This window comes from Typopeltis vanoorti, chromosome 9, assembly GCF_054136105.1.
Source record: "Typopeltis vanoorti isolate ZY-2024b chromosome 9, IOZ_Tvanoo_1.0, whole genome shotgun sequence".
Taxonomy (NCBI): domain Eukaryota; kingdom Metazoa; phylum Arthropoda; class Arachnida; order Uropygi; family Thelyphonidae; genus Typopeltis; species Typopeltis vanoorti.
The window spans coordinates 74,383,252-74,399,805 of NC_143557.1; the positions used below are offsets into that span (position 1 = coordinate 74,383,252).

The window sequence follows — 16,554 nt, forward strand, 5'->3', positions numbered from 1 at the left end:
TTTGTTTTTAAGGCAGCCACTGCAGAAAACCTGATTTCACAAAGATAAGATGTTGGAAATGGCAGAAGTGCATGAAAAGCTCTTGACTTTAGTGCAGAAAATTCATCAAAATTCAAACATGATTTAGATGTAAACTGTCTTTTGATTTTGCCGCTTGACTTGAAGTCTATAAATTGTTCCTATTCTTCAATTGAGAAACCTTCATGGATAATTTGAAATGGGTTTCTAACTTTCTCGTACATTGCCATTATGTTGTTGTCATTTCAAAAATAGTTTCTAAAATTCTTTGTTAACAATGTTAAATGATTTTCAATAGTTGCAAATAAAACTTTGATGTGTTGCTCTCCTGCCGTGTAGGTTTTGATAAATTCTTCCACATTTGCAAACATTTCTAATTTTTGTTGCTTTAAGCTCTATTTTTTTTTACAAAAAGGATTAACTTTGTCTCTCATCTCTAAGATATGTGTATTTTTTCCTTGGAGTTGCAGGTTTAGTATGTTTAGTGGAAGACATTATAATACTGATTAATGACAGAAGTCACTTATGTAAATTGTCTCTTTGTCTTCTTCTCTTCAAGGATTAGGCATTTGCCTGTTCCAACTTCACTGGTCTTCCTCTCTCTCTCTTTCCCTTTGGTCTATATCTATCAACCTTTTGGTAACCGATATCTTTCCATCCTAGATAGATGTTCTCTTTATTTCTCTATATTCTTTGATCTTTTCATTTATGTTATAAATATCTAGTTCTTTTCTGATGTCTTCATTTCTTATATGGTTCAATTTTGTGCATCCTTTAATTGTTCATTAAAATCTGAATACAGGATATCTGCTGAATATAGGATATAAAATATATGCAGGAATATTAAAAGAGAAACTAAGCAACATTGTACAGAAAAAACTACTAGAAGAACAAAATGGTTTCCGAAAAGGCCGATCCTGTATAGATCCACTTTTTACTTTAAAATTATTAATAGAAAAGAAAAGAGAATTTCATAAAGAAACATACTTGGCCTTTATTGATTATGAAAAAAGCCTTTGACAAAATTAGTAGACAAAACTTGTTTAAAATATTAACCGATTTAAACATACCAAACCAACTTTTACAATCCATTCAAGAAATATATACAGGAAATAAAATAGCAGTTAAATTAGAACACATCTCAGAATGGAAAGATATATCAAGAGGAGTACGACAAGGATGTACCCTCTCACATCTGCTTTTCAATATATATATAAATACAATTATAACAATCTGGAAACAGTATAACCCATTTGGTATACAAATGACCCCACAAATGAAGATAGATACACTACTATTTGCAGATGATCAAATAGTATTAGCTACATCAGAAGATGATTTACAGAGATCATTAAAATCATTAAATGATATCTCAAAATAATATAATATAACAATATCTAAAGAAAAAAACAAAAATAATGGCATTCAAAGGAGAAAACCCAATAAGAAGTAAAATAGAACAAGTAAAGGTACTAGAACAAGTAAACACTTTCAGATATTTGGGATGTGATCTATCATACGAAGAAGAAAAAGACATAGATACTAAAATATCAAACTTTGTCAAAGTAAATGGCATAATAAATAATATATTTAAGCCATCCCTAGTACAAAAATACATTAGAATCAGACTATATAATTTCTTGTCAAAACCAACTGTACTATACGGAAGCGAAACATGGACCATAAAAAGGAAAGATGAAAAACAATTTCAAACAGCAGAAATGAAGTTCCTCAGAAAAACAGCTGGATATACCAAATGGAACCACAAAACAAATGAAGAAATCTTACAATTCCTGAAATAAAACCAATTAATTACTACATAAGACAGTATAAACAAAAATGGCTAGAACATTTAAATCGAATGGACAGCAGCAGACTTCCAAAAATATTATACAGATACAAAATAAGTGGGAAAAGAAGAATCGGAAGACCAAGAAAGAGATGGCATGAGACCGGAACAGGCCACTTGGCCAAAAATCCATGTTAGGAAGAAGAAGAAGAAAAAAAAATTTCATCTCTGCAGCTTGTATTTTATTTTCATCTTTCTCTTTAACCATCCATTTTCTAAACCATATAACAGAGTGGAGTGGCTATTACTTTATAAAATTTTAGTTGAGTTTCTTGTCTTGTTTTTCTATTCAGTGACCTTTTAATTCTTCCACATATTTTCTGAAATTTCTTTATTTTTTCATCTATATCTTTATCTTTTAGATATGTTATTATGCAGCCTCAATAATTAAACTAGATCATCTGTTCTGTTATTTTATTTTCTATAACTATTTTTGATTTAACATGATCCAGATTTAAATGCCATGACTTTTGTTTTCTTTTGTGAAATGCTTAAATTGTACTGTTGGCTTATTTTGTTTAATTCGTAAACTGATTTTTGAAGGTCATCTTCATTGTCTTGTAATATAATCCGATCATCTGCATACAGCATTGTATTGATAACAATTCTTCTCCTTAACTGGATACCTTGTTTTATTATTGTTTTCCATATTTTAATAATCTGATCAATATATATATTGAATAGAGTTGGAGATAAGCTACATCCCTGTCTGATACCCTGATTTATTTCAATCTCTTCTGTTAATTTATTACCTAACTGTAACTGTATTTTTGTATCTTTATACAGGGTGATTCAGAACTCTTGGGCCAAACTTTAAGGGGTGATAGAACACACCTAAACAAGCACTTTTCGTCATACAATGCATGGTCCAAACTCAAATGGTGAAGCGCTAGGGTTAGCAACTACTGTGTCAGGAAATGAAGAAACACAAGAATGACAGAGGAGATTGGAAACAATTGCAGAAATTACAGAACATAAATTAAAGAATGTTATTGAACAAATTACAGAAACTGCTCAAAAGAGCGACTGCCAACATTAATGCAGGCTTCGCACCTTCGACGAAGCGATTGGCAAAGATATGCCTGGTGTTTTGGCGAAAACACCAGGCATTTCTCGTACAGCGGCAGAGGCAATAGAAATCCTGGCAATAAGGTCCTCATTGAAATCGATGGGGATATCGTCGATCAGACTTTTCATATGGCCCCATAGGAAAAAGTCCAGACATGAGAGATCGTGGCAGCCAAGTGATGTGACCACCCCGACCAATCCATCGTCCTGGAAATGTTGCATCCAAGGCATTCTGCATATCCACGCTGAAATGGGGTGGTGCTCCATTGTGTTGGAACCACAGGCACGCTTGAATGTTTGCTGAAACAGTGTTCAGTAATTCTGGCAAGACCTGTTGTAAAAATACGAGGTACGTTCTCCCATTCAGTCATGCTGGCAGAAGGTATAGGCCAATCAAATGGTCATGTATGATTCAAGCCCAAACATTTATGGAGAAACGCCACTGGTATGTGTGACGTACGGATTTCTGCTCGCCCACACATGATAATTGTGGGTATTAAAAATGCCCTCACATGTAAGGTGCATTTGTCAGTGAATAAGACATGTGCATCAAAGTACGCTACACTGCAGTCTCTGCAGGAACCACTGTGCAAAATCCATATGAGGCTGGTAATCTGCAGGGGTCAAGGCATGCACCCTCTGTGCATGGTATGGGGTGTAATCATTCTCTCTCGTAAAACTCACCACACTCTCGATTGGGGTACACGTACGGCATGGGAAATTGCTCGCATGCTACATTCGGGATGATCTGCAACCCCACGTAGAATTTCCTCTGTAACACATGATGTCCTTGCACGCCCTGTATCCTGCATGCTGCTGACAAAGGAGCCCATTTTGCACAGATACCGGTGCAATCGCTGAAAGGTTTTACGATCAGGCACGCGTCTGGTCGGAAAGCACCCTCGGTACAGTCTTTGGTCTTCCCTCGCATTCCCGTCTGCAGCTCCGTAAATGAAATGCATGTCAGCCTTCTCCTGATTTGTGAAAGAATCCATCCTTTTTGCACTCTATGGTAGAAATAACAATGACTGCAAAAACCAGCGCTTATAAGTGTTCACTGGAAAGTGTCCTCTAGCGCTTCACCGCTTGAGTTCGGACCATGAATTGTATGATGACAAAAAGTGCTTGTTTAGATGTGTTCTATCACCCTCTTAAAGTTTGGCCCAAGAGTTCTAAATCATCCTGTGTGAACTTTGTATAGCTTGTACCAAATGTAATGGATATCTTGTTTTTTTTTTCATTATATTCTATAGTCTTTCTCTGTATATTTTATCAAAAGCTTTCTCATAATCTAAAAAGGCCATATGAGTCCCTAAATTAAATTCTTGTCTTTTTTCAATAATTTGTTTTAACACATAAATATTGTGTATACATGATTTTTCATCTCAGAAACTTTTGTTCTTCTTAGAGTAGATTGTTTGCAATATTTCTAAGTCTTTTATTCAGGATTTTACTGTAAATTTTGTAACCTGTATTTAATAAACTTATTCCTCTGTAATTTCCACTATCATTTCTGTCTCCTTTCTTAAATATAGATATAACCTTAGCTCTCAACCAATCTGATGGAACCTCACATTTTCTCCAACGGTTATTTATTAATTTCAAGAATTTGTAATGTAAACATTCTCTACCATATTACCAAAGCTCTGTATTTATGCCATCTAATCCAGTTGATTTTCTATTTTTCAATACCGTTATAGATCTTGTTTCTCTGCCATTCCAAGTATATTTATTTATATTCTTTTTTTGAAAAAAAAGTATTGGTTTATTTTAAAATTATTGAAAGTACAGAAGTCTATTTGTTTAGAGTTTAGAAATCTTCTTCTTATTGTGCTATCTTCTATCGAAGGTCAGCGACCATCTTGGCGAACAAACTGCGGTCTTGTGCTAATCTGAGCAGTTGTGCACTGCTCTTTCCTGTCCACGTCTTGATGTTGTCAAACCATGATATTCTTTTTCTTCCTCTAGTTCCTTTGCCATCAATTCTTCCTACCAAAATAGTTTGTAGAAGTTGGTATTTGCTGTTTCTCATGATGTGGCCAAGATATGATGTTTTTCGTTTCTTGATTATTTGTACAAGATGTTTAGCTTTGCCAATGGATTTTAGGACCTCTTCATTGGTAATTTTTTCTGTCCATGATATCTTTAGCATTCCTCTGTATAGCCACATCTCAAAGGCTTCGATTTTCTTGATGGTTGTCGCCTTCAATGTCCATGTTTCAACTCCATAGAGCAGAATAGACCACACGTAACATTTCAGCATTCGGCATCTGACTTCCATGTTTAGGTCTTTATTGCAGAATAGTGTTCTCATTTTCATGAAGGACTGCCGTGCAACTTCAATCCTTGTCTTTATATCTATTTCTGGATCCCACCGTTCATTAAGCCAACAACCAAGATATTTATATCTTGACACTTGATCAATATTTTTCCCATTGAGTGTCAGTTTCATTGATGAGGCTGGATGTTTGCTGATGAGCATGTATTTTGTCTTGTTGATGTTTATATTTATTCCCATTCTTTGGCTTTCTATGTATACTCTGTCAATGAGTTTTTGGAGATCCATAATGTTATCTGCAATTAGCATGGTGTCATCTGCATATCGTAGGTTGTTAACAATCTTTCCATTTATTGTGATTCCCTCTGGACATTCTTCCAATGCTTTTTTAAAGATTACCTCTGCGTATATGTTGAACAGGAGTGGTGAGAGCACACATCCTTGTCTCACTCCTCTTTTGATGTTAATATCACTGGTGGTAATGTTGTCTAATTGAACGGTAGCTGACTGATTCCAATACAGATTTGTTATTAGTCTTATGTCTTGTTCGTCTAGCCTTATTTGTTGAAGGACTTCTATTAAGTTAGTGTGTCTGACTTTGTCGAATGCTTTTTCAAAATCTATGAAACACATAAAGACAGATTTCTGTTTTTCTATGCATTTTTGTATCAATATTTGGATACAGAAAAGGGCCTCTCTAGTACCAAAACCATTCCGAAAGCCGAATTGTGTTTCACTTAGAGTTTCTTCACTTTTTCTATAAATGCGATTCTGAATTACTTTCAAAACTATTTTTAATGTTTGGCTCATTAGACTAATAAGTCGGAAGTCACCACAGGAATTCGCTTTGGGTTTCTTTGGGATAGTGATAAATGTAGATTTGAGCCAATCCGATGGAAATTCATCACTTTCATATATTTCATTAAATAGTTTTTCCAGAAGTTTGATGTTATCTGGTTCTATTAATTTTAAAAATTCTGTTTGCACACCATCTGGTCCACTGGCTTTTCCTGTTTTACTTGTTCGTATAGCATTCTCTATTTCGCATTTCATGATTGCTGGTCCTTGAATGTTATCTTTTATATTTATAGGCTTCTGTCTAGTATCATTGAAAAGTTCTGTTACATATTTTATCCAAATCTGTGCTTTATTCTCTTCGTCTAGAACTATTTTTCCATTTTCGTCTCTTAGAGACACTATTTGCTTTTTCCTCAGTTTTCCAGAAATTTCGTTGATTTCTTATACAGATTGATATTATCATGTTTCTTCTGAAGCAGTTCAATTTCAGTACATAAATTTTTCATCCAATTTTCCTTGGCTTCTTTTATTTTTTTCTTGATGATGTTATGTGTTTCTGTATACCTGGCTAGGTCTTTGTTTTTGTACATTCTTCTTGTATCAATAAGAGAAAGAATCTCATCTGTCATCCATTCCTGTTGTTTTATGTTATTCACATAACCTACTTCTTCAATACTTGTTGTTATGATGGCATTCTTTAAGCTATTCCAAAGAGATTCCACACTTTTATTTTCTTCTATGTTAATCTGTTGTAATTGCAGGTTAAGCTGTGTCTTGGCACTTTTATTTATGTTCGGGTCTTTCAGTTTTTCTACATCAATTTTATTTTTCTTCTTTTGTGATTTTTTAGCTGATTTTAATCTAAGACGTACTTCTGCAACTATGGGATTGTGGTCTGATGAGATATCTGCTCCAGGATAAGTTATCAGTATATAGTCAATTTGATTTCGGACAATGTTATGTTGGTTATCTTGAGGCGATTTCCAAGTGTACAGTCTTCTGGGTGGAAGTTTAAACCAGGTATTTGCTTTAGAAATCTATTTGCCTAAAATTGTAAAATTTTCATAGCCATTTTCAATACAAGAATATGACCACAAAAAAGAGAGAACAACAATTAAATTGAAAGTTTGTGATATTATATGCACTATTGACTGCAGGAGAATAGTTCCATCTGCATTAATAGATATGAGGAATTAAATTAAAATTAAATAAATAATAAAATATTTAAAATTTTAAATAATTAATTACAATTTATGAAACACATGAATGGTGAGTATGTCAGGATAACTTCCCAAAATTGAGAAATTTTAAGGCAATCATTTTTCTTAAGATTGGGGTTGTGAATGTTTATTTATGTTGATCTATACAGAGAGGTTGGTTAATCAACCTATAGTGTGTTAGTACTGTGTATGGGTAGTGGGTTGGGAAAGAAGAAACTTGTTTACATTAGATTTAAAAGTCTGTATATTGTATTCCTTGGAAAACACATCAGGGGGGGGAAAATGTTCCACAATATAGCAGTAGCAGGGATGAAGGAGGAGGAAAAAGAAACTTGTTCTGTGGGTTTCAGGGTGTACTGTGAAGGGATGTTGAGTGGCAGCTGTGCCTGTTTCAACAGACTTGGTAATGAGTTTGGGAATTATTGATGCTATTTTAGATGAACATTTGTTATGAAAATATTTATAAAAACCAAACACCTGTGCAAAAGTGGGAAGAGTGAGTTGGTAAAAGATAGATTATTAATCAGTCTAATTGCCCTCCTCTGTATTGAGTCAAACATTTTGAGGGAGCTCGTAGGGGTCCCACTTCAAATGTGAGAGCAGTTTTCAATAGCTAGACAGATTTGTGATTTGTATAAAGTTAACAGCTGTTCAGAGGTGAAGTAATGTCTTGAGCGAAAGAGAAATCCTAGTTTTTTAGAAGTGATGATGCAATGATTGTGATGTGTTTATGCCAGGAGAGGCTTGATGTCAGAGTGATTCCAAGAAGAGAAATCTCATCTTGTCTGGAAATTTGATTGTTGTTAAAAATAATACTGGGAGAAAATGGTTCTTTTTTGTGAGAAATAAGACAAAACTGGGTTTTACTAGCATTGAAATTGACTAGATTATCTGAATGCCATTGGGCTTGGAGATCAGAATTGAGGGCAGTGGTGGTTGGTGTTCTAGGTTGAGGTGAGTTGTGTAGAGTAAGGCTTATCAAATGAAAGGGAGGAGTGCAATGTGCTGTCATCTGCAAAACTGTGTATTGGGTTGGAGGTCAACTGAAGTAGGTCATTGATATATAGGATGATGAAGGTTCATGGGAGACCATGGTATGTTCTAGACCCAGTCAAAAGCTTTGGATATATCAAGTGCAACACTTGAGATTCACCGAACTTCTCCATGGCATTTGTCCAAAGATGAGTGATATATGTGAATAGATTTCCTGTCGATCAGCAACGACAGAATCCATACCAGTGGTCGTTTATTAGCTGGGTGCCTTTGAGGTAGTGTAGGAGTTGGGAATTAATGGTTCTCTCCATTACTTAAGATAGGACCAAGGTGAGTGAGATAATTTGATGGCAGTGATTTGTCACCCTTCTTGGGAATGGGTTGAATATAGGCCAATTTCCAGGCTGTGGGATAGATACCATTGGAGTAAGAAAGTATATGCCGGCAACATAGGATAGGAGTCAGTTCTGATACACAAACCTTCAGGACAATTGGAGGAATGCCATCAGGGCCAGGAGACTTTTTTGCTCCTAATTTGGACAATATTTTTCTGATTTCTTTCTGGCAAAAAGATATAGGGGCATTGTATATTGGGTATCTGGAATGGTTGGGAGAGAATTTACCATTTACCAACATCAGTTATGCAAGCATTGGAGGCAAAGTGTGAGGCCAGGAGATTAGCTTTTTCTGTGGGTGATGATGCAATAGAGCCATCTTGGTGTGATATGGGGATGATAATGGTGTTGGCCAAAAGTTACAACCAATTGCTTTGGCAAGAGACCAAAAGGCTTGGTTGCTGTTTGGACAGGCTGCAAGTTTCCTGTTTTTCTTTGCTCTTTCAAACTATTTGAAGCATTGATAGTTTTCTTGCAGCTATTTTGGGCTTGAGTATGAGCACTAAAGAGGATGGAGTTGTGATGTGAGCCAGTTGTGGTATGCTTGATTTTTTTATTTGTGCAGCCTTGGCACATCTTTTGGAGAACTAGGGTTTAGTTAGGGGATGGCAGTTCAGAGTAGCGTGTGGGGGAATGTATGTTTCCATGCCAGTAAGAATTACTTTAGTGATATGTTTTGGTGATACGTTGGGTTAGAAGGCCATAAAACAATAGTCCTTCATGGAAGGAGGCATAGAAGTCATAGATGCTGCCCACTTGACACTGTTATAATGCCAAACTACTCCTGTATGGGAGTGGCTGTGTAAGCACTGTTGCATGAGGATGACCACAAAATGTATGCTTCAAAGCTTTCTTTTACATAACCATTAAAATTAAAGGTAGTTCTGATAATAGGAAGTTCCTTGTTCAGAAGAGAATCAGTTGAACATATAATGCTATTCACTTGGCCAGCCTAGTCGGCCGAGTGGATAACGTATCCGCTCTCCAGCCAAAGGCTGCGGGTTCAAATCCCGCTGCAGGCATGGATGTTTGTGATTGTCTGTGGAAATATGTGGTGTTCGGCAGTAGATGCTGTTGGTGTAGTTGTGGTCAGTTCCATAATATCTGAAACACATTCACTATATATTTCTTAGTTTTAACACGTTAATGACGGGGGTGGTGTCAATCAAAACCATATGTTCCACCGGCAACATATGGTTTTGCTTGGTCTATACAGCAGTTTCTGTTGGAGAGGAGATGTGATTCATTAGTTAGTAATGTTTTATCCCAGTTGTCTCTAATTGCACTGTTTGTTGAAAAATATAATGACTCCTTTAATTATGCATAGCTGAAAATTGCCACGTACCCCCCTAACGACCTTTCGCGTACCCCCAGCGGTATGCTTACCACACTTTGAGAAACACTGAGCTACAGTAAGTGAAATGGGAGACCCCATAGGTGTTCCTTCTGTCTGCTTGTGTAATTTGTTCTGACAACTGAAATATCCTGAATTAATAACCAAGTCAAATAAATTTACAATATCAGTAGTAAAATCATTATGAAGCAGTTCAGTTGTATCAGTCAGAGGGATGTTTGTAAAGAGTGAGACTAAATCAAAATTAACAGAAGATCTCTGGGGTTGGCATGCTTTTCACCAATTTAATTGGTGCAAAGAGCATGCCAAATGGATCCCTGATCAGTGGAAAAGTAATTTTTTCTGATGAGAAAAAGTTTAACCTGCAGTCACTAACAGCAGACAGACAAACAGTTCAAAGATGATCAGGGGAAAAATTCAGCCCTGACTGTCTGGTATTATTATTATTATTATTATTATTATTATTACGGGTATCTCCATGGAGTCAGTAGACTCATCGCGGGAGACCCAAACTAGCAAAACAATATCTGTCATATCTCTTCTTGAATTCATTTACAGATGAAGAGCTCACAACAAAGTCAGGCAATGAATTCCACTCATTCACCACCCTCCAGGCAAAAAACCTTGTTCTGACACCTTTGTTAACCACACTCTTCTTTAATTTCCAGAGATGACCTCTTGTTCTTCCATCACTATCACACAGCTGAAACATTTCCCCTGCATCAATCCTATAAAAACCTTTTAGTAATTTGAATGTTTCTATCATATCCCCTCTTCTTCGCCTATCAACCAATCTCTGCAATCCACAAGCTCTCAATCTATCAATGTAGGGAGCATTTTTTATATCACTCACCAACTTGGTCACTCTTCTCTGAACCCTCTCCACAGCCTCCTCATCTTCAAGGAATCCAGGTGACCAGACCTGAGCACAGTAATCCAAATGTGGAAGTATCAATGCTTTATAAAGGGGAATAATAACCTCTTTATCTCTGGATGTCAGTGTGTTCCTCAACAACCAAGTAATCCTATGTGCAATCTTGGACACCTTAGCAATGTGTCCTCTGAACTTCATCTCCTTATCTACCAATACCCCTAAGTCCCTAGCCTCATCAATCTCTTGGAGTACCTTTCCATCGATGTAGTACACAGCTGGTAATCTTTTAATCCCAAAATGCAAGACTTTACACTTTTCCACATTGAACTGACATCCATTTTCTTTTGCCCATTTTACCAGCTTATTTAAATCCTCCTGCAAACTTTCAACATCAGCTTGATTTTTTATTGCACTACACAACTTTGCATCATCAGCAAACAACTGAATATCTCCCTTTAAGCCGTTTCCTATATCATTTATATACAAATTAAACAACATTGGCCCAAGCACAGAGCCCTGAGGCACACCACTGGTCACCTGCCTCATTCTGGACTCGGCTCCTCCATACACCACCTTATGGTATCTCTCCCTGAGCCATTCTCCTATCCATATCACCAATTTAATATCCATTCCCATCTGCTCCAATTTGAGTAACAGTGTTCTATGGGGTATCCTGTCAAAAGCCTTAGCAAAATCCAGAAGTACCACTGTGTAGCCAGTTCCTTTGTCCAACTCTGATGTTATTCTATTATGGATAGTTAATAGATTGCTAAGGCAGGATCTACCTTTAACAAAACCATGTTGGCCTCTATAGAGTATCATATCCTGATCCACCCATTCTTGAATTTTGTCTTTAACCAACTTTTCCAATACTTTTACCACTACTCCTGAGATGGTAATTGGTCTGTAATTCAATACTGTAGTTTTAGAGCCACCCTTATGCAAAGGAACCACTTTGCCTAACTTCCACTCCCTAGGGACCATACCAGAGTTCAAACTTAAATTAAATATCCAGGTAAGAGGGGTTGACAATTCATTTGCACATTCACGCAACACCCGAGCTGATATTCCATCTAAGCCTACCGCAGTGTTTGCATTTAAGTTTCGCAATATATTTAATACCTCTGATTCTTTAGCTTCAATTCTCACATTAGGTATTGCTATAGGTATAGAGATATCCTCACTTGGGTGATAGACTTTTGAGAAGTGATCACTCAGTAACTCGACTATTACATCTGATTTTGTCACCTCAATACCATCAGCACCCACTAAGGTTATCCTTCCGAAGTCATTCTTCCTCTTACTTGCCACATAGCGGAAGAACTCTTTGGGATTACCCTTGATCTCTTTGGCTAAGGTCTTCTCATAATCTGATTTAGCTTTTCTTACTATGCTGGTAACCTTCCTAGCTTGAGCCTTGTACTGCTCATGGGTGTCCTGATCGCCCTTCTCCTTGTAAATTCTCCATAACATTTTCTTTTTTTGTAGTTCAAGCTTGATACTACTGCTCATCCATCTAATGCCTGCCTTGTTTGACCTCCTGACCATGGGGACACAATCTGATATTGCTTTCCTCAGATACCCGCTGATTTTATCCCAAGCACTGCTAACATCTTTCCCTTGCAATATGTTCTGCCATGGGATGGCTGCAAGCTCACTCCGAAGCTTGTTATAATTGCCTAACCTGTAGTTTCGTACATACCCCTTCTTAATAGAAAAATCCACAGATTTTGCAACCTCCCAAGTCAATACCACATGATCGCTTTCACCAACTGGAGGTAACGAGGTCACCTTACTTAAGCATATAACCTCTGAACCAATAACCAGGTCCAACACTCTCACACCACGTGTCCCTTCAGTTACGTGCTGTTTCAAGTAATTATCTCGTAGCAGATGTATGAACTCCATTTCCTTTTTGCTACGTGATATTTCCTCCTTCCAATTGATATCACCATAATTAAAATCCCCCATAATAATCACTAAGCCTTCACTCATTGCACTAAGTTGCTGATGCATGAATTCAATATCTCCCCCTGTACTCCCTGGCCTATAGCAGCATCCAACTGTATATTTGGTTGCGTTGGTCACTATTTCGCACCAGACTGCCTCAAATGAACTCTCATTCACATGTCTATCATCAAGATATACTACTTTCTTTGGCTGCAACACATCAGCTATCATCAACAGTACTCCTCCTCCTGTTCTATCTTCTCTATCCTCCCTGAAAATACTGTACCCATCACATTCAATTCCAGTGACCACATCTTCTGCTGACAGCCAAGTTTCACTAATGCCTACAACTTTTGGTGAGATTTCACTGACTAATGCCAAAAATTCTTCTCTCTTATTTCTAATGCTTCTAGCATTGGTATACAAAAATTGCAGATTCCCTCTAGATCTTGTACCGGCTTTAGAACTGATATATAAGTCACTAACTACCGTAGTCCTATGCCGATTTTTTTCCCCTCTCTTCTGCAATTTATTCTGCCTATAAGGATCAATAAATACACAATCAGTGCTAAAGTTTCTCTCTCTTACACTCAACCTTTTCAATATTAGTTTCCCTGCCCAATAACTTCAACCTGTTCAGAAAACAATAAATTCTTCAATCTCTTATGTCCTTCCATGTTAAGATGCAGTCCATCTCTAGCATACAACTGCCTTTTTCCTTCAAACACACTCCAAACATCAACAAACTCCAGACCTCTTTTTCTGCACATTCTTGCAATCATATCATTCATTATCATTGCTCGTCTACTTAACTCGTAATTGTCAAAACGAGGCAGCACACACACTATTCTCCCATTGACACTTTTCCTCTTCACAATATCTAATAATGTTCTTAAATCTTTTCCTACCCGATTTATACTACCTCTCAGGTCATTCGTACCCACCATAACTATCATCTTGTCTGTTTCATGCCCTCTCTTTATTGCTAAAGCCACTCTTTCTATTGTACCATCAGCCAAGCACTCCTCATGCATACCACTCTCCATACCCTTAATCATAGAATCACCATATATTTTACCACTATTAACTTCATTCAAGTTCACACTCATGGACTCATTCTCTACACTATTCAGCATGACTCTCCCAGCTTCATTACTCAACTCTCTATTACTTACCCCCCCACTCTCACTACATCTCATTTCTTCTTGGCTACTTGTGGTTTTATTATGTTGACTCCCAATCACTCCCATACTATTTATTACTGAATCATTCACCAAAGACTCACCCATATGTAATCCTGTTGTAGTTACTTCAGCTAAAGTAATCTCTATAGTCCTAATTTCTCTGTTTAACACATTAAACTCAGCTTTAACTTCCAGTATCTCCTTACCGATCACTTCCACTTCCTCATGAAGAAGATGAAGGTCATTTTTCATTTTCATAAACTCCCGCCGAAGTTCTTCCGCTACGGTCCCGATGTCAGCTTCCATTCCTAAACGCTCCAGCCTATCCCGACACTTCTCACATACGTCGACATTTTCTTTCTTTTCATTTTGCCAGACCGACCACAGATCCTTCACATTTTTCGGTGCATACATATAGCAGTTTCCGCAACGCATCCATTGCGAAAAATCTAACGCTGAGCCAGCCTTTCGTGTAGTAGTAGAAGTCCTGCGCGCCGCTGACGTACGTTTCTTGTTGGACGCCATCTTTACACGTTGATATAGTGATACAAACGGCAGTGAAAACACAATATATACACCACAGTTCTAAACAATAATACCACTGAAGGACACTTGTTTCTAACCGATGCACAATTTTAGCACAATTTGTGACAAAAAGCCACACTATATTTAACTTTAAAAACACGTTTTCTAGACTAGCTAAACTCGACCGCCACATTTACCAAGGACACTAGCGCCACCTTTTGAGAAGTGATCACTCAGTAACTCGACTATTACATCTGATTTTGTCACCTCAATACCATCAGCACCCACTAAGGTTATCCTTCCGAAGTCATTCTTCCTCTTACTTGCCACATAGCGGAAGAACTCTTTGGGATTACCCTTGATCTCTTTGGCTAAGGTCTTCTCATAATCTGATTTAGCTTTTCTTACTATGCTGGTAACCTTCCTAGCTTGAGCCTTGTACTGCTCATGGGTGTCCTGATCGCCCTTCTCCTTGTAAATTCTCCATAACATTTTCTTTTTTTGTAGTTCAAGCTTGATACTACTGCTCATCCATCTAATGCCTGCCTTGTTTGACCTCCTGACCATGGGGACACAATCTGATATTGCTTTCCTCAGATACCCGCTGATTTTATCCCAAGCACTGCTAACATCTTTCCCTTGCAATATGTTCTGCCATGGGATGGCTGCAAGCTCACTCCGAAGCTTGTTATAATTGCCTAACCTGTAGTTTCGTACATACCCCTTCTTAATAGAAAAGTATGAACAGTCAAATCCTCAGTCTATCAGATGATCTGGGACTGCATGTTGTATCATGGTGTTAGTCATTTGCATTTCACAAAAAGTTCAGTGAATGCACAAATACACCAGAAAATTTTAGAAGAATTGCTGCCTATTGTCAGAGACCACTTTACTGTTATGATGAGTGGCATCTTTCACGATGACTCTTCCCCTTGTCATAGGGAAAAAAGTAATACTATTATAATTCTTAAATATACCATACAAATTGAATATGGTATGAGTTTAGTACTTAAAAAAGCTTTAGTTTTTGTTGCAGGTTAATAAGTGACTCAATTCACTTGATTCACTGACTAGCATTGCCAGGAAAGCCCAGATCTCAACTCCATTGAGAATTTGTGGCTAAATGGAGACTGAAATATACAAGAAGCTGAAAACACTTTGAGAGCTCCAAGAAGCCATCATAAGGGTATCGAACCACAAATTGATAGTTGCATCTTTAATGTCCCACTGATGCCAAGCTGTAATAAAGGCAAGAGGAGGACCCACAAAGTACCAAACTGCAAAAAGTGCAGTTTGGTACTTTGTGGGTTATTTTTAGCTTTGAATGTTAGTAAAACTGTGTAGTTGAACTAAATTTTGATACTAATATTTGTTCTTGCAGTGAAAATATCACTGTCCACTCCATTTTCCATAGCCTGCCTGATTGGCTGAGTGGTTAAGCTCTCCAGCCAAAAGGCTGCGGGTTCGAATCCCACCGTGGGCATGGATGTTTGTGATTGTCTGTGAAAGTACTAGTGGTGGTAGTTGGTGTTAGGTGATGAAGGTTGGTGGAGTAGTGAGACGAAGAGTTGTAGAGTAGATGCCCTCCCTCGATGAGTCTTTGGACTCCCTGGAGGTGGATTTTAAAATATTTGAAAATTTGTCAAAATTTTCAAATATTAATATTTGATTTGATTAATATCTGGCACTAAAAAGAGCCAAATATTAATCAAAAATAAAAATGTTATATTACCTTCTTCATTATTTGTGACAATTATTGTGTTATTATCCCTTTTCAAATAGGTATTCAAATTTAATTACCAAAAAAAAAAAAAAAAAAAAACGGTTACAGCAGTTGATGCAGTTTCTATGAACATGAGTGTAGATATGTACAACAATCACTTTTGTTGGTTTTAACTGATTATTCATTATGTTACTGTACATACATAGTTCATAATAATGCTATGTTAACATTCATTAGAAGCCTAATATTAGACTCATTTAGTGGATAGTTATCGATGGGAAGGGAAAAAATAGTAATGAATTCTTTACTTCATTCCTATTAACTC

At 37.0% G+C, this 16,554-nt stretch overlaps 1 protein-coding gene across 2 annotated transcripts in view; it reads left to right on the top strand.

The window, feature by feature from the left end:
• LOC150103160 (deubiquitinase OTUD6B-like) overlaps window positions 1–16,554 on the top strand; it is a 420,347-nt gene that overhangs the window by 306,839 nt on the left and 96,954 nt on the right. The gene's annotated exons all lie outside the window — the stretch shown is intronic.